This window comes from Gallus gallus, chromosome 4 (genome assembly GCF_016699485.2).
Source record: "Gallus gallus isolate bGalGal1 chromosome 4, bGalGal1.mat.broiler.GRCg7b, whole genome shotgun sequence".
Lineage (NCBI taxonomy): Eukaryota > Metazoa > Chordata > Aves > Galliformes > Phasianidae > Gallus > Gallus gallus.
Window position 1 is genome coordinate 57,920,545 of NC_052535.1, and position 19,046 is coordinate 57,939,590.

A 19,046-nucleotide genomic window follows, 5' to 3' on the forward strand; every position below is an offset into this window, starting at 1 on the left:
ATGGAATGTGTAATTCTACCACAGGTATCAGTAAAAGCTCTGAAGATAAGCAAGTACATGTAGATCAACATGACAAAGTGGATAGCAATTTGTTCAACTATTGAAGCTTGTGACATTTTCCATATCTCATTCAACTGGCCTGCCCAACCATTCTCCATAACACTTACACATATTCAGTGAGAACTTTTAAATAAATAATAACAATAATAATAAAAAAAATATGAGTTGTCCATGCCACTTCTCAACGAAAATGTTCAGGCTTGCTCTATACTGCTGCATGAGAGCTAAGAGTCTTAAGACCTATTTTAATTGAGATATGCTTTCAAAAATAAGTAGCAAATGCCTATCCCACTTCTTGTTATTGGAAATAGAGAAGAGGATGAAATTATGGAAGTCTCCTCTGAGATGCTTTCCCCAGTGATCTTTGCTTTCCATTGTGCTAAAATGTCTTTCTATGACAGCTACAGAGCATGCAAGAAACATTTAAAGGTGCAGAGTGTAACTTAGTATTGACCTGCTAGTTGCACATTTTGATGCCAAAATTAGCATAAAGCCATTGGCTTTCCTTAAACTCCTTTTGGCAAATTTTGAAAAGTATTCATAGGTAGGTTTAATTTGGACAACTGCAAAGATTTGTGTTGGCCTATTTTAACAAAGACCACATGTGTAGCAGACTGATCATCAGTGTGTCCTGCATGCTGTGCGATTCAGTTAGGCCCTGCAAATCTATTCAATTCTATTGCAAGTCTACTCTAATTTCTATTCAATGGGGCTTGAATTCACACACAGCCATTTAGCAGTTATCACCTGATAGAGACTGCAAACTCTGTCTGAATGTGTCAATATGTTAAATGATAACAGATTTTTTTGTTAGTGCCTATATAGTTTTAACTTTTGAGATACTCTTAGGGAAGTATTATACAGTGTTTTAGCAATAAAGCACCATAATCGTGACACAGCGTATTAATGCAGCTTTATCAGTTTACAGATGCTTACTGTACTATAGTCTGCAACTAGAAAGAGAGCAAGCTATAATCTTCATACCCTTAAGGTTGTATAGGCTGATAGACGTTAAGAGTTGCATTGCTTTCTTGCTTAGCAAAATATACAGAAAGAAATATCTTTCATATAAACATATCTTTCAGATTCTTTGACTGGTTTATGAAATTATGGTTTGTCTTTGATCACCTATTCCCTGATAATACAAAAAATTTCCTTGAGTTCAGTAAAATCCTTCAAATGTACCTTGGTACAACTCTCTTCCCCACCCCTTGCCTCTCATGAAGCTGTTATCCCTCATTTCAAAAGTTCACATTTTGTCACTGTTCTTTTTTGTTTACTCAGCATGCATAATCTCAGAGACTAAACTGCTTTTGGGTGAATTCTGAATCAATTCTGAAAGGGGAGAGAAATTTTCCTGCTGAAGTGGTACATCTGTTGGAGGACTCATGGACCCTTAGTAAAGGAATCCATTTCAGTGTTAGATTGCTGAAGATGCAGGGGGAAAAATTGCTATGCTAACATACATAAAACTGTATTAATAATAATTTAGAGATAAATTAATATGGCCTAAACTTAATCTCATTCTGGCAATACCCATATTGAAGGAAATGAGAATTTACTGGGTTAGGATCTAATTGAGTTTGTTTTTTTTTTTCTCTCTTTTTAATTTTTTTTTATTCTTCTTTGCATTGGAGAACTCATTTCAAATATCTTTAAGTATATAACAGTACTGTATCTAATGTGTTAATTTGTTGGTTAGAGTACAGTACCTTTCTTCCCACTGTAAGTCTCAGTTTCTGTATAAAGCCCCAAACTGTAGTGAAACAGAATGCTTCTGCTTTTTTTTAATTATTATTATTATTATTTTTTTTACCATTGAATCAGTGTTATTCTTCCTTGGCGACTGCTCTATGGTTCTTGTGCATGCATTAAACATTTCCCAGTGATATCTGTAATAGGTTAGATCTAGCTCACTGCACTTCTTTCTGTATTTGGAAAAATTAGATATGTTTACAGTCCCTGGGGTATTTGGTTTCCTGTAGGTGAACAAAGCAGCCCGTGCAACAGATCAGCAACACTTTACCTGGGCTTGGTTATTCTGTGGGGGTGTAGAAGCTAGGAACTCATACTCCAAGTCTATCAGTAGACAACTGGGTGTAAGAGTTATACTTATTGATAGAAATTCCCAAATGTGATCAGTGACGGATTTGGTTCTTGTCTACAATGACTCAATGCTCATGCACTTCTGTGGGAGGAACTCAAGCTATACAAGGTAGAATCACTTAATAGTATCACTGAAAAAAAAGTACATTATAATTTATGAGCTCTCATACTTCACTGTACCATAACCATTCTTTCAGGTTAAATACTCTTGCAGTAGCTGCAGGTTTCATGAAGAAATATATCTTAACTATACCCTGCCTTCTACCTCTGGTCTGCCACAAAAAGGCTGTCTTTGAGTACTAAATGAATTTAGATTTATTTTTGACATTAGATGTTTCTACATTATACACTGAAAGATTTAAACTCTAGGAATTGTGTATAACCATAAGACAAATACTTTGACAACTGACAATGCAAGTGGGCTGCAAATTCAGTTATGCTTTCTGCTGGGAGCAGTCCAAGTTAATGTTTTAGAATAGTATTATAACTCAAGTCCCTAGGAGAGGATAGTGAGGGACGAGGAGGGTCAGAAATTGTTCTTCATTTTCCCTATGTCTTTTCCTTGATTGATATAACTAACAGTGTAATTATTTTAAATCATAATGTAGTTTAAGTGTAAACTTGACAATCCTTCCCTTGTGTGTCTTAATTCTTTTTTCTCTGACCTTTTTTAAAAATCATGAACTCCTGGGGGCAGAAACAATCTTTGTATTGGTCTATTTTACAGCAGAACACATAATTTTTTTGCTTATTCTTCCCACTGTACAGGGCTGTGTCAGAAAGCAAAGGCTATCCCCAATAATAATATTTGGCTCAAAGGAGCTTGACCTTCTCTGTGATGTTTTTGGAAACAAAATGCAGGAATGCATAGTATCACAAATGAAGCAAGGAAAATAGGGTGATTGTTTTCCTTAAATATGAACAGATCATTGATACTACTCAAATGTTTGTTTTACTAGGGGAGCCTAACTTTCCAGGTAGTCAGACATTTTCTTGTCTTGCTTATTTTGGATATTTTCACTAATTGATTCTAATCTAATTATCAAAGTATAATGCCACGCCTCAGAAACAGACAGTACCTGCTGTTCAAAAGATTTATTGCAGCTCTTCCATCTAAGGAGCACTGAAAGACAAATGCTGTTTACACTTCGTTTATTGCATATAGCTGACAGCAGAGTCGATGAATTGGTGAAACATACAGTGTTTTGAAGCTAGGAACCATCCTTCAGAAAATGTTCTCAGAACTTTCAGATTACTAATAAATAACTTAGTTGCATGTTACGATGCAACAGAGCAAGGCTGATCTGCGTGGAAAATTATGCAAGACAACATCTTGTTACCTTTCCTGTTCCACATTCTAAGTAAATAGTTCATTTCAGATCATTGCGAAGCAGCTTTCAGCTTGGAAATGTGAATAATATATGTCTTGAGGAATGTATTTGCTTAACATACATCTCTTCCTCATGTTGTTGCTGGTTTTCTTTTGTGTCTAAAAGTCAATTAGTACAGGAGATGGAGCCAGGGAGAAGAGGTATTACCCACAAGGTAAATTTAACTGCAGTTGAAAAACTGTGCTAGTGTGTAGTACGCCTTGCAGTACACCATGTGCAGTACAGATTCTTAAATACAGTGTTTACTATTGACTCTTATGTTGGGTTAGAGAATGAATTAGCTCCTGGGAAAACTCTAGAAAAATGGAGGAGTAATGTTTAATTTTAGCTAGTGAGAAGTAGGGAAGAGGAGTCAGTCCCTGCTGACAGGTGAGGTACAGGATTTGGGAAGGGCCAAACTAATCCTAAGACAACACATGACTCAAAGTGCTGTTTTAGCAAGGGATGAAAAGTGAAAGTTGGGGGTTAGCGGTATGATTTATTACTCAGCTTGGAAGAACTGAAGCTTTGGGAAGGTTGGGAATGAGATTCTCTTCAGGGAATCACACAGTGCATGGAAAAGTTGCTATCCAAAGTATTGGCTTTGATGTGATCCAAGGGAAAAAATCTTGATCAGGTGTTGCATGAAAAGATTGATTAGAAGTAGAGTAAAACAAGGTGTTGTGGCAAGGGCAGTATAACTAAATCTTTGCAACCTTGAGGGATCAAAAGCAGTATGTAAGACCTAAAGCCACCTTATCTGGATACAGAAAGTACGATATGTATCTTCTCCGGCCTTGAATTAAAAGGCAAACTTTTGTTAGGATGCCTAACAAGTTCTTGCCACTGGTAGTAGAAACAAGCCTGTGATATCCTGTGGAACAATGAATAATTTTCATTATGCATGCACGTCTTGTGGATCTGTGAAGTTGCACATCCACTTCTGGAAAGGTGATGGGTGGCAAGTTAAGAGTAAAGTAGGAGGAAGCTGTGTAAGAGTTGATTTTTGTTGACTAAGCATAATTTAACTAAATTCCAGAATAACAATGTTAAAATATTGACAGTGTCAACCAATGCTGCCTACTGGAATAACAGAAATTGCTTTGGAAATAAGCTGATAGTTGCAGTTTCCTGTCCCCAATGATGACTACCTAATGCTCAAAAATTTAACATTCTGCGTCAAGATAGTAAAGCATTGTGATAATGTACTGATTTGAAATCAGTGGAACTGAAGGACACGTTAAAATAAATCATGCTGTGTTCCTAAATAGTGGTAACTGAACTTTGAGTATGTTTCTAAGGAATCTGTTTGAAATGGTAGCACAGCCTTCCATCGTGTGACTGGGATGTTGAGGTATTTAACAGCCAACTTTGGCTTGGCTTGAAATACCACATGTTGATTATCACTGCTTTGTCTGCAGTTCAATTACTTGGATAATATATTGCACAACCTATTGGCATGTTGAATGCATACAAGTGTTTCTGGAGGCCAACAAATGGGAATACTTATTTGCTAATCGTGACCCAAAAAGAAAGGATTAAGCCTTCTGTAGAGATCAAACTGCTGCATTGAGAAAATCAAAGTCCACGTACATGAGCTAAACCATGTTTGACATGTCAGACTTTGATTTCTCCAGGAGACTCGCTATGGTATTTGGTTATGTTTTTAAAACCCACAAGTGTAAATTAGAGCAAGCTAATTTTATAATTATTCCCCACAGACGAGCAAGTAATTTAGTTTCAAACATGTTTATTTTATAAAGACACAATCATTCAAAAAAAAAGTAATGCTGAGAAACCACAAGTGGTTTGAGCAATAGAGGCTTAGAGCTTTTGCAAACATGCACATGTTTAAAACCTGGTAGTATTTGTTTAAAAGCTGTGGAGTACTCTGTCTTTCTTTGTGGCTTTGTGACTATCCTTAGGAGAGACTAAGAAACTGAGAGCTCAGGGGGTTGTTCTGGCGATGGCAGCATTAGTCATTAATTTATGTTAAATTCCAGGAAAACACTCAGTTTTTCAGACTTAAGGAACTCAGAACATAATCATGTTAATTTAAGATGCTGCTGGAGCAGAGACTGCTCCTGAGATCAAATTGAGAATGGGACTTAAAAAAAAAAAAATAAATCCTGATATTTGATAGATTATTTGTTCTGAAGGGACAGGGTTACCAGTTGAATATAGATATATATACTTTTCCCTGTCTCAATAGCTTGAGGAAGTGGCGCTGACAGAATTTGGAAAGGGCACCATACACAAATGTGTTAAAATAAAGTTTATAGATTTAACCTGTATATATGAATCTCTGGAAAGATGCTTAGACATGATATACTGAACTTTTTAATTACCACATTAACAAGTTAAGTGACTCACTTCAGTTCTCTGACAGATACGTAGACATGACTTAAAAGGAAACAATTTGACAAACATTTGACAATGACAGAAGTTAAATGCCCTACATTGTCTTATACGAGATACAATATGGTGATTTTGTTTTTTTTACTTTTCAGTAGTACTAACAATAGAAATACAATTTAGAGATGACAAAGAGCTCTCAAAAGCTCTGCACTGAGAGCAGTAATCTTTTATTAGCTACTTAGTATTTTCTTCTTCTACCAGCAAAGATTAAGTGAGCAACTGGAGTTTGGCTGCCTTGAGCTCTCAAAGGTGAATTTTAACTTGCTTCCCTTCTTTAAGGCACTTCTTAAATAAACCTATATTCATCTTTTTCTAAGTGTTGCTTTTTGAAAAAAATAAAAATAAAAATTATTTTTTTACATTTTCGAGGGAAAAAAAAGAGACCTCTGCTGGTTTTGGTGGTGTGGGGTGTGGTTATATATATATATATATATATATATATATATATATATATATATGTATGTATGTATGTATATACAGGTTGTTCTAAGTATCTATACTTGCAGTTATTTTCTATGGTGCAGATACAAAACAGATGTCTAAGTACACCTTGGTAACAAACAGACTTTTTGCATTTCCTGTGTGAATTTTTGGAATCAAATAACTAATCCTACATCAGGCAATGTATCATGTTTTAAATCTAAGTGTCTTGCTTCATACAGTTCTGGAATAAGTTATCTAGCTGTATTTGAGGTCTACGGCAGCTGGGACTGATATTTAAATCTTTATTTCTAGGTTATATTCAAAAGACCTGGAATCAGGCACCACATTTTTCAGTAATGGGATTTAGGACTATAACTTCATATAAGCTTGTAAAATTTCAAGCCCTGTTCAAAATAGGATATTAGAGTTGGGAAGCCAAGGTAACTTGAATTCCAAAAAACAAACAAACAAAAAATGGTAGTAAAATTAAATACTAGACCTTTCTGGCAATTTCCTTAATTTCTAGTATAAAATGGTCTCAAGTATTTTCCAAATGGATCAGTTGGCTTCTTAAGTTAGTATTTTTTTTCCATCTTTCAGTCTGGAGAATTTACTCTGACTTCAGATAACTTCTATATGATTTTCTTAATACTTTATGTTCATTAGTTTCGTGAAAAGTTCCAGTTTCACAGCTGCAGTGAAAAATTAGATATTTAACTTAAGGAATATAGTCCTAATGATAATAGAGCTTAGTGGATTGAGGAAAGGAATTCTTTTAAATTTTCAAGTCAGACTTCTGCATGAACTTATTTTGTTTTGATCTGCAATGTTTTAATACTGGTCCCCCCCAGGTTACCAAACTAATCTAAAACAGAGACTCCAAACCCTGCTCTTTGGTCAAAAGTCCAAGTCATTGCACTTAGCTCTAATAGTTATGCCTTCATATTTACATTTCCCATCAGTGAATGTATGTTTTAAATAACTGAGTGCAGGTTTCAAGATTGCATCCTAAATTTGAGAGCCTTATGCAGCAGAGATTTTGTGCGCTGTATCCTCAGTGAGGTCAGCAGTATGACACCCATTGGTGTCAGTCAGTCCGAGCCTTTGCTGGCAATTCTCCTCTATTATGTCATTTTGTAAATTTATATGCCATGAACTTGATTTTGCTGTTTTAGTCCCTAAAGTCCTGCTTTCCTCTTTTGCAGGAATATGTGTGAGATGTAATTTCTGCAAAGTTATAATGTAGATGCACTGTTTTACAACTTTAATCTAAAAAAATACTCGCAGCTAAAACTTTTATTCAGAAGTGGATATAAAATCTTCAATTATCTTCATCTTCAAATTGGTATTTTACTTTAAATAGTTATCAAAGTTAAGTGCTGTTTATACATGCTTCTTTTTAGTTTTAATGCTAAATATTTGTACATTTAGTTTTCTGTTTGTTATATGCAGCATGTGCTTTTTTTCATTCTGATTTCAAATATTTTATGCCTCTAATTTACCTTACGGTTCTTGAGTTTAGATGTTGGGCTTACAGTTTTTGGAATATCAACTTAGATAGGTGGCAATTAATGTTCCATAAAGTCTTCATAGCCCTTTGTTGTGCAAGGAAGATGTAATAAGTGACTTCTTTTTTTTTGACTTGAGTGATTTTTCAGCTGTATTTAGACATTTATGTTTGTTATAAATGCCATCATTCACAATAAAAAAATAAATATAATGAATATTGGAAGGACATAACAACAAAACATTTCAATTATTTTGTGATGAAACAAAGCATTACACTTATAAAACAGCAGCAAACACAAAGCCTATGAGTACAATTATTCAGATATATTTCTAGCATTTATAGCCATATGAATAATTGCACTAGGCACTACTGCTACGAAGGAGAAAAAGGAAGCATCTTAGTAGATGTGTTACCTACTGAAGAGAGCCTCAAGGCCTTAAGTAGACATTTCTCACTTCCTTTTATTTTCATATAGCCATTCAGTGTGGGAATTCTTGTTCCCTGTTTTGTACGACCACCCTTCGGTGTTTTTAAAATATTTTCACAAATGTAAACATAGTAAAATTTTGCTACAACAACCACCTAGAGGACATCTTTTAGGAGGTTCATAACATTGACTGTGAAAGAATAAACTTATTGATGGCTACTCCTATTAAAATTTCTAGCTCTGCCAATATAAAGACACAAACATGAATATGCATGCTGGATCTTTTGAGAGAATAAAAGACCACTAAATAATAGGAGGTGGTAGGTACAGAGACCTAGGAAGCTATTTCCATAATGCCATGAATTATAAAATTATACGTGGACTTAAAATGCATGTAAGCAACAGATAAAGTTTCACAAAACTCTAAATCAATAAATTTTATTTTAAAGGCTTTTCATTCTAGTTGTGTTTAATGATATTTTATAGGTGTTACATTTCTATAAAAGTTCAGTAGTGCAAAATATATTATCTCCGTAAAGACTCTGAGTGTATACTCAAAGAACTTTTTATTCAGCTTTCCTCCATTAGTCTATATGCAGTTAAAAGCTACAATTAAAATGTCATCTCAGATATTTGAGCATTGAATTTGTTCAAGGTTTTCAGATCTGTGTCCAAAAGATTTAAAAACACAGAGAGTGAGAAAATGATTATACAGTACTTCAAACGCGGTGCGTACTTCTGTTTGGCTGCCAAAATTACCCTTGAAAGCCTTATTTAAAATGATAGAGATTTACAGCACTTGTGTGTGTGGTGGACAAATGGAAATGAAAATGTAATTGCAAACACTCATCAAAACCTCCAGCTTTCAGTTAAAGTACAGTTTATTCTGAAGTAACGCAGTAAAGCTGGTAGGGTTTTGCCAAACCTATGCTGGAAGTAAATGAGTTACAAATAGGAGGTTAAAGGCCCAATCCATAACATACTGGGTTAAGCTGGAAATTTCCCATTGGCTCTAAGACTTAAACAGTAGCCAAGAGACTTTGGTTGTATGATGTCAAGGTTTTTTTTTTTTTTAAATCAGTAATTATTAGAACTATTATTTTATTCATTCACGTATGTTAAAATAAGAATGAATTATTATTTTTAGGGATGGACCTTATCAATGTTTACATGTACCTGAAGGGAGGATCCAAACTGAACCGAGCCAAGTTCTCTTTGTTGAGTGCCCAGTGCCAGGACAAGAGGCAGTGGGCATAAACTGGAACACAGGAGGTTCCTTCTAAATACCGTACAGCACTTCTGTGTATATGGCACACTGGCACAGGTGCCTAGAGAGGCTGTAGAGTCTCCTCCTTGGATTTTGTAAGCTTTGCTGGAACACACTATGAGGTATTTATAGCAGCCCTATACCAGATGCAGGCAGAAGGATGATACATGATCTGGCACAAACTCTACCAAGATGAAATTTCTTTTTCAGAATCTTAAAATGTATTTGTAGCAGAAGAATGGCTTTGTACCTCTTCTGCTTTTTTGTGGTATGAAGTTTTTGCAACCTTTGTAGAGTGACTGGGCAACATGAAGCTGCAGTTACTATCTCAGTGAACCATGGCTTATGATTATTTTTACTACACACTGAATATTAATATATCAATTTGATATTAAATATTTGAACACTATTGAAATAAGTTTGTCAGCTAGCAGTTGTCAGGGTATGGTTTGAGATTTCCCCCCTCTCATTACAGTAAAGATGAAGTTTTTCACACTTTTTAATGAGGGACGGCTTTCTTTTCTCCTTTCCCCCAAATGCTCCTCCAACACAAGTCTTGTTGTCCTTAGTTGTCATAATGTAACCATTTTTCATAAATAGGAGTCAGACTACAAGATAAATTCCCATTTAAAAACATTATCATTTTTTCAATATTTTATTACATTATCTGTCTATCTATCTACCTATCTATCAGTATAACTGGTGTCATGGTAAACTGCTACCTGAACTCTGCAACATGCAGCTGAGTGTGGTGAAAGACAGAGATGTCTTAAAGTGTGTAATTGGATGGGGAATATGGGATTTATCGGAGTAAATATTTGTTGAATTACACTCAGATCAGATGATGGTGCAGTATTCTTTCATATTAGGAAATGCTATTGACAAAGGGTTAAAAGTTTTTCCTTTGCTTTCGTTTCATTTTAAATATTAATGTTTTCAAGTTTCAGTCAATCTGTGGGCTTCTTGCAGTAGATGTGGAATTGGTGAAGTTTGTTGAAAATAAAAGCAGGGTGATTAAAGCAGTTCAACTCTAAGAAAAAAAAAAGTGATCATGTGGAAAATGTAATCTGTTGAGAAAATGAGAAAATTATGAGAGGAAAAATAATGGTCACGTTCCAAATGCACATGCATGTGCACACACATTTCTTCCATGTATAATCACATTGCAGTCCAGGATAAAGTGAACAGGAAAGTCTATGCAGATTTTAGTAAGTGATCCCTGCAATGTGAAATGTAGAAGGTGAAAAGCTCTGCTGAATGTCAATTGGTTTATCTGTGTTAGAGATGAAAAAGAACTTTCTCATCTCAATTTTATAACATTCTACCAATAAATACACTTGAAAATAAGCTCTCCAGAATTGACATTTATTTGTTGTTGCAGTACTATCAAGAATCTCAGAGTATTCTCTTGTCTTGACTCTGAACTTTTGAAGCCTTTGCTCAGATATAGTCATCATTTATATTTATAAATTTGGCAGCCAAATACCCACCAGTGGCAGTTTTCATCAAAGAAATCCAGACCAAATGTGCAGATTTAAAACAATTCATAGAGCACATTTATCTAGTTTGGACCCACTTATTCATGCAATAATTACTCATGAAGGGTTTTGCACAACTGTTTTTTACAGTTTTGCTGTTGTCCATAAATAGCAGTCAGATTGGCAGGAGAGGATTTTGCAGGCTCTTCTGGCAGTATGACCACAAGTAGGCATCATCAGTGCTCAGGCAGGAGAATTTGATGCACAAGATAAACCCTGTATAAACTAACAAGCATATCCCTTGGCTGTATGAAAGAAGATGACAGCTGTAAGGTCACATTAAAGTTCTGAATTGTTTAGGAAAGCTGATGTCTTCCAGCTGGGAAATATCACACAGACAGTTCAGAATATACCAAAGTTTTGATTTAACAGAAACACAGAAAGTCAGCCTAGGTAACTTATCTGCTGCATTCCCCTCAGCCAGTTCTTCGGAAAGGAGAGTAAGATCTCTCATTAGTCATTGTTGCCTCTTGTGAGTTATTAATTTATTATGCTCTTTTATGTCTGTATGTATTTTTGTAAATAGTGCTTAGATTAAAGTTAAGTGTATGTATTTGTAAAACCAGATGGATTGGGCTTTCAGGGAAAGTTAAGCTTTTTGCCTCTTAGTAAGGCTGGTACCATTCATATTTGTGTAAAACATCTCCCTTTCCCTGCTTTCTGTGACAGGTTTGGTAGAGCTAGAAGCAAGACTAATGGTTTGATGATAAGAGCAAGTTGCAGAAACTCAAAATCCATTTTTTTGGCATTTTTATTAACAAAGTAAGAGCCTATGTGTACTGGATGAATAACTTCAGTAGAACTTGGTAGAAATTCATGCACCTGCCTCTGTACTTGCAAAGAGGATGCTTCCACAATGTCCTGTCCCAGAACTGTGTGTATACAGTCATGGAGTGGTCAGAAGAGTGTTGCATGAGAATTGAAGGATCTTTCAGTGTAACATGTACATTTAGCATAGTTGCTTTATTATGTGTGCTTTGTGCTTTTGATCCCAAGTTGTGTCTTTGTGCTGATATAAACAGGAACCCTGGAAATGTAGATGCTGCATAATCAAGTTCTTCAAAACTTATGAATGCAACTGTGTCCTTAATTTAGCAAACTGAGCTGGGATGCAGGAACCGGCACTGCTTGAATAGTAGGTGGACTCAGCTTTTTGGAAGGTCATTAGCCTAATCCAGTGCCTGATTTAGTGGTATTCAACCCTGCCCATGGCAGGGGGTTGTAACTAGATTGTCTTTGTGGTCTCTTCCAACCCAAGTAATCCTATGATTCTATGATAAGATAGATACTTTTTAAAGTTTCAGGTGAGCTTTTCATTTGACTTGTCTTTAGATCAGTCAAATATGTTCTCTTGCTGCTGTGGTTTGCCTAGGAGTACTGTACTTAAAGGTCTGACTTCATTGTGCCTTAGGCAACTGCTTTACTATTTTTGAAGTCTTGGATTCAGTCAAAAATGGGGAGGGAAAACAAAAAAAAAAGCCCAGGAAATCTCACTGTAGATTCTGATATTTTTCAGTGGCTCCAGGCAAGCAAGGTGATGACATAAAATTAGGATGCATATTTATGTTAGTGCTTTGGCTATGCTAACAAGGCAAATGTAATAATTAGATAAAATTCTGTTTTAATTTCTCTTTTAGTTTCTCATTAGGTTTTGCCTTTGGGTATAGTCAGCTGCAGCATGATTTTACAATTTGTCATGTTGAAAAGGATGCAAGCTTTGGCATGAATAGCCTCTATGGGAAGGGTGGGTCCTTGAAGAAGGAGATCCAGAAACAACCAGACCTGCAGAAAACTTGGCCTGTTAATACAGTGTTACCCTTTGCATGCTGTCTCTTGACTCTTGTCTGTATTTTGAACTCCAGCATTTCTTTGGAAGTTAGCTTGTTCTAATTCAGTTTTGCCTGACCAAGGGGGACCAGTGGAGGTGTCTCAGCACAGCAGTATTCTGGTAGTTTCTGCAGCAGTTCTACAAGGAGGAGAGTGAAAGCTTCCTAGAAAGAAGAGGAAGCTTTGCGAAAGCATGCATGGAGGTGGAAGGTGCCCTGGCATCACTACAAGGTGACCTCCATCAGACCACTTAACATTGCAGCCACTGGGATTACCTTCTATGGATATAAGATGTAAATAGCCATAGTAATGGGTTATTAGTTTTTCACCTGTTCCTATTTAAGAGAAAAACTCATTTGAGTCGTAGCTGTGATATTGCTAGTAAGCATCACAAGAAATCTTTGCCAAGGCTCTGTTCTTTTTTGAAATTTTTTTTCTAAATGCCAATAAAGAAAGATTCTGCTGCTGCTAGTGAACATGACTTACAGAGCTGAGTGAGGAGAAAAGCCCATTAGATACACAGTGGAGGTGTTTCTTTTCCCTGCATCCTCTGCCTAGAACAACAGTGAAGTGGGCTTTCTGGTTAACTCTCAGGTCCCTTGTCATCATAGGTATCTGAGGGCTGAAAGTGGCAGCTGGAAAAGGGTGAATTTAGTTTCACTTTGTCTGTGAACATGGATCCTCACGGTCAGCAGTGACTGCTACCATTGTTGATCCAGCTAATCAGCTCTGGTGCCACATGAAGAGTTTTTCTGCCTGAAGGCTGTGAGGTTGGTGGCTGAAGCTGAAGAAATCTGAGAAGCAAAGAGGGTCATCTAGCAAGTAACAGGTGGTTAATGTTTTAAAGACAGGCGGATAAATAAATAGATACCTAACAAACATGCAATGCTGGCAGAGAAGGAAGGGTTTTTTCAGGAGTGGAGGCATCTAAAGAGAAAAAAGATGGAAAGAGAGATGAAAATAGAGATGAAAAAAGAGAAAAGTTGATTCGGGCTTTTTCATTTCTCACTTAATCACAGTCATAGAATGGCCTGGGTTGAAAAGGACCACAATGATCATCTAGTTTCAACCCCACTGCTATGTGCAGGGTTGCCAATCACTAGACCAGGCTGCCCAGAGCCATATCCAGCCTTGAATGCCTCCAGGGATGGGGCATCCACAACCTCCTTGGGCAACCTGCTCCAGTGCTTCACCACTCTCTGTGTGAAAAACTTCCTCCTAATATCTAACCTAAACCTCCCCTGTCTCCGTTTAAAGCCATTCCCCCTTGTCCTATCACTATCTACCCTTGTAAACAGCCGTTCCCCTTCCTGTTTATATGTCCCTTCAAGTACTGGAAGGCCACAATGAGGTCTCCCTGGAGCCTTCTCTTCTCCAAGCTAAACAATCCCAGTTCTCTCAACCTTTCTTCATAGGAGAGGTACTCCAGCCCTCTGATCATCTTAGTGGCTCTCTTCTGGATCCGCACCAAGAGCTCCACATCCTTTCTGTACTGGGGGCCCCAGGCCTGGATGATGCAGTACTCCAGATGGGGCCTCACAAGAGCTGAGTAGAGGGGGGCAATCACCTCCCTCTCCCTGCTGGCCACCCCTTTTTTAATGCAGCCCAGAACACAGTTGGTCATATGTCAGGCTGCTTGAAATGAGGAGGAAGGGAGGGAAGGTTGTTGAAATCTGCTGTGTGCTGGAATTCGATGAGTGCATGGTGTGGTGTGGTAACTCCTGTGGCTCAGCTCTGCCCTGATGAATGGAGCCTTTCCAGAGCTGCCAAGCCCAAAGCAAATGTGGTCAGGGATTTATTATGAAATATACCGAGCTTTGGCATGGGGCTAATTGTGTATAACAAGAAGTGTGCTGGAAACTCAGACCTGAAAGGTGACAAATGCAGAAAGTATTCTGTATCTGATGCTGGTGAAAGAGGTTTTGTGTATGGAACTGTCTGTTTTTGCTACTGAGCTCCCAAACATAACCACTTGTTTTCTTGTTAATAGTTCAAGATAAATGTGATTTCTTGCTTTTGATATTTATTTCAGAGCCAACATAGAAAGAGTAGTCACTACATGGCTAAAATAGCTGTAATTCTCAAAGAAAATGGGTGGGAGCTGTTCCCAAGACATCTGATGCACATATCCAAGGAGATGGTAGAACAGCAAGTTATGTGAGTGAATAGCAACAAAATACTAATTCTGAGAGTTTGTAACTGCATATGAAGCTTTCAGAAACAGCCAAAGTGTGAAGCATTGGCCTTGAAGATGTTCTGTTCAGTGTCTTCAAGGGACTAAAGACAAAATTGTGTAGCATGACTAGTTTTAAATTTTATTAGTCCTGAAGCATCCCAGAATGTCTTATGTTCATTATGGAGAATATAATTTTGCCACGGTGATATTTAATCCAGTGGAAAACATCTTACTCCTTTTTAGCACTTTTTTCCTGTTCTTGGTTTGTACTATAGCTGCTTTTAAAAATCTTGCACAAGTCTGTGGCATGAGGTGTAGTTAAGCTTCATGTCTGTGGCCCTGTCAAGGTAAGGAACACTGCGTGTATCTTTGATAACTTCTGCCCTGTTCAACCTGACTGACCCTCCCCTGGTGCACGTCCATGCCATTTCCATGGGCCCTGTCACTGTCACCAGAGAGCAGAGATCAGCACTGTCTCTCCACTCCCCTCATGAGGAACAGTAGGCTGTCCTGAGGCCACCCCTCAGCATCCTCTTCTCTGGGTTGAACAAACCAACGGATCTCAGCTGCTCCTCACATCTTGCTCTCTTCACTATCTTTGTAGCCCTCCTCTGAATGCTCTGTAATGAATTTATGTCTTTATTTTGAATGGGTCAGCCAATAGTAGCTTGTGCAAATGCTGATTCTGTGTAGAATAAAGGTCAAAAAATTGCCCAAGCACAGAGATCTTTAAAGTAAGGAATGCTTGTGATATCTATCAGTTCTTTTCAGGTTTCTAAGAATGTTAGAAATGTGGAAGTTTTAATGTCAGAATAATAGAATCATAGAATCACCAAAGTTGGAAAAGACCTCCAAGATCACCCAGTCCAAGTGTCCACCTACCACTAATATCACTCCAATAAATCATGTCCCTTAGTACCACAATGGTAGTGTAAAATTAGTTAGATCTGAACATGTACAGAGTTGTATCTGAAAGACTGAGGAAAATAAAAAGAAGGAAAGTGAGAACAGAACCAGAGAGAGAAATTCTCTCAAGATGTTTAGAATATGCCATGCTTTGTAGTAGAAATACTTTCATATTTGCAAGTTGCAGTAGCTTTTGTACACATTATAACTTCTTATCCTTTTACTGAAGTCGGAAGGAAATTTCTGCTTGATTTAATCAGAACTGAAGTAGAATGTAAGCAAGGGATGGTGCTGAAGGATGAAAATAAATGGTACTGTAAGTCATCATCATTTGCAGAGACAAAATGGATGCACAGCATATCGTAAGGTTTTCTGATCTCTACAGTGTTCCTTCTTGCTGCCCTTCTAGCAGTCCTTCAATGGAGGCAGAAGGATGCTGAATCTTGTACTCCTGCTTTTCTTACACAAGCAGATGAAATGGCATATGTGGTAGAAGACAAACTGACATTTTTAAACCAATTTTTGCTAAATGGTGGCCAAGTTAATCCCTCTGATTTCCTTTTCCCAGCGTAAGACAGTTTAAGAAGGATTCATGAAAGATACAGTTTTCACTCTAAAAACATTCTCCAATTTTGTGGCTTTTTTTCTGAGGAAATCGTTTTCCTCTTCAGTTTGTGTTCCTAATAAGCATGTTAAAAGGATCAACATACAATGCTATTGCCCAAGCAAAAAATAATAATGAATAGAAGTGTCATCATGGGCTAGCTGTCAAAAGAACAGGAATAAGTTTATTGTTAACAGACAGTGTAAAATTTGAGAGATTCATCAAATGGCCTTCCAGCAGTGTTCTGTGACAGATGAATATGAATCAGGAGCATATAAAAATGCAGTTAAAGACTGCAGTAAAGATGGCATAAATATGTGGAGAAGATGTTGAAGGTCTGGAACAAAAGTAGAGGATACTTATGACTTAGCATTAGTTATTCCCATATTAAGTAACACTAAAAGATGAAACTTTTACATGTATTTTAGTCATGTTACAGTTGCTGCAAGTTTACAGATAATACGAATTGTATATGTGACTTTGCACCAAAACCAGATACACTGCCTCTGGCCTGGATATATTACAAAGGATGCGTTAGAGAGAAGAAAAGTATAGATGACTCAGTAAGGTGGGTTTCTGTTTAAAGTATTCTGGTTTTCTGCAAAAACACCTATTATCACTCCATAGTTTAAGAATTTTAAATCTGGATTTCATATGACTTGTTAGTGGTTTCTAATGTAAGCAATGCAAGGTGGTTCTATTGTAATACATTAATAGAATAGAAGCATAAAAGCAAACCTCTTGTGAAATTGAAAGCTCTGTAAAGGAGATTTATGTTACAAATATGCCCTAAGGAATACTTTTAATGTAAAATCAAATTACCAGTGTTATATGTGTGAACATCTAATACGGTCAGAAATTGAGGTATGTGAGACCAGGGCTAGAGTGGGCAGGTGCTGGGTTTCTAACAGTGATGGGGGATTATGTTGCTTTGTAAGGGCTGCCTGTAAAATGTGGGGCTCACAGTAACCTTACAATTGCATGTTGAGATGATAGGCTTCCAACTAGATAGATGTTAGCTGGTCAGATACGAGAGGCTGCCAGCTTGGGAAGTACTGCTGGAGAAACTTAAAGGAAAATAGCCACGCAGATTTTTCTCATTCACATGTGTGGAGTGGGGAAAAAACGTTTCTAAAATGAAAAAAGAAAAGCAAACAAACAAAAAACCAACAAGAACAAATGTAGCAGAAATGCTAAGTCATGGCTTGAACCATTGATTGAGCAGCTGGTGGGAAGGCAGGGCCAACCCAGGGGAGCTCAGGTGCATGTAACGAACCTTAGTGACCAGAAGGGGTGGAGCCAGGATCCACTCCTTTGCAGACCTCATTTAAGGGTTGGCAGTGGAGGCAGGGGTATCTTGCTACAGGTCCCTGTGTACCTGAGATCTTTTGAAGGTAAGCAGAATCTTTCCTTTGTTTATGTGCTTGTGGCTGTTGCATTTGAGCAAGTTGTCACTTGCTGCAGCCCAGGACCTTGCTGCTTTGCTGTCATTGCTGCACTTTCCATTGTTTTGCAGTGTTTAAAAACAGCAAAACCTACAATTGTATACTGTGCTAGGGCAATGCTTGCCAGATGTAAGTTGTTTTCTGAAGTTGATGATAGAAAGTCAGGTATTTATTTTCATGACTTGAGATTTCTTCAACTGCATTCTTTTAATGACTCATCACTAACTTCAGTAACTGTACGAAATACACAAAACCAAGTGACAAAGGGAATGTGGAATGTAGCATTTGAGCAAAGATGCCATGTAGAGTTTTCAGCTGTCTATCTACTTGCCCAGAGCCCACGTGTTTTTATGGGCTGTGTGCTCAGAAGCACCTCTGAGACAGTGTCCTATGTCTTGACTTACGTGCTGAGTCTCATGCCAGATATCCTATGGGAAGTCTATCACCAGATCTCTCATTTCCTTTGTTCATCTTGGTAAAGCTAGTTATAACAGGTACAAAATTTAAAGTACATATTCATAAGTGTTAGCCAAAACAGCTTCCTTGCTCTATGCCATGTGCAGAGTGATGAGAAGCAACAGCACACCTCATCAGCTGGTGTAAATCTTTTTCTGCTGATTAAATCTGCATGTTGAGCTGCCCTAGCTGAGTCAACAGAATTGTGGAAGGGCATGTGAAGACAGGGAACTTCTGGGTTTTTTTTATTATTTATCATTTGTGCTGCCATGTTGCATAGAATCTCTGCCCTGCTTTGGGTCCTTTGCAATATGTTGTGAAATCACAGTCTGCCCCAGTCACTGGTAGGAAATGTACTTCCTTGCTCTGTCTGCAGTGATGCTGGGAGTAATACGCAAGCATACAAGTAACTGCAGACTGCCAGTTTGTGCTTCCCTCTGTTTTGTGAGGAAAAGCTGGGTGAAATTCGGTGACCTGTATTAGAGTCAGATAAATACCAGCTAACTCATTATA

The 19,046-nt window shown here is 37.4% G+C and overlaps 1 protein-coding gene across 5 annotated transcripts in view; it reads left to right on the forward strand.

Moving 5' to 3' along the window:
* BMPR1B (bone morphogenetic protein receptor type 1B) overlaps nt 1-19,046 on the forward strand; it is a 238,763-nt gene that overhangs the window by 50,098 nt on the left and 169,619 nt on the right. The window lies entirely within an intron of this gene.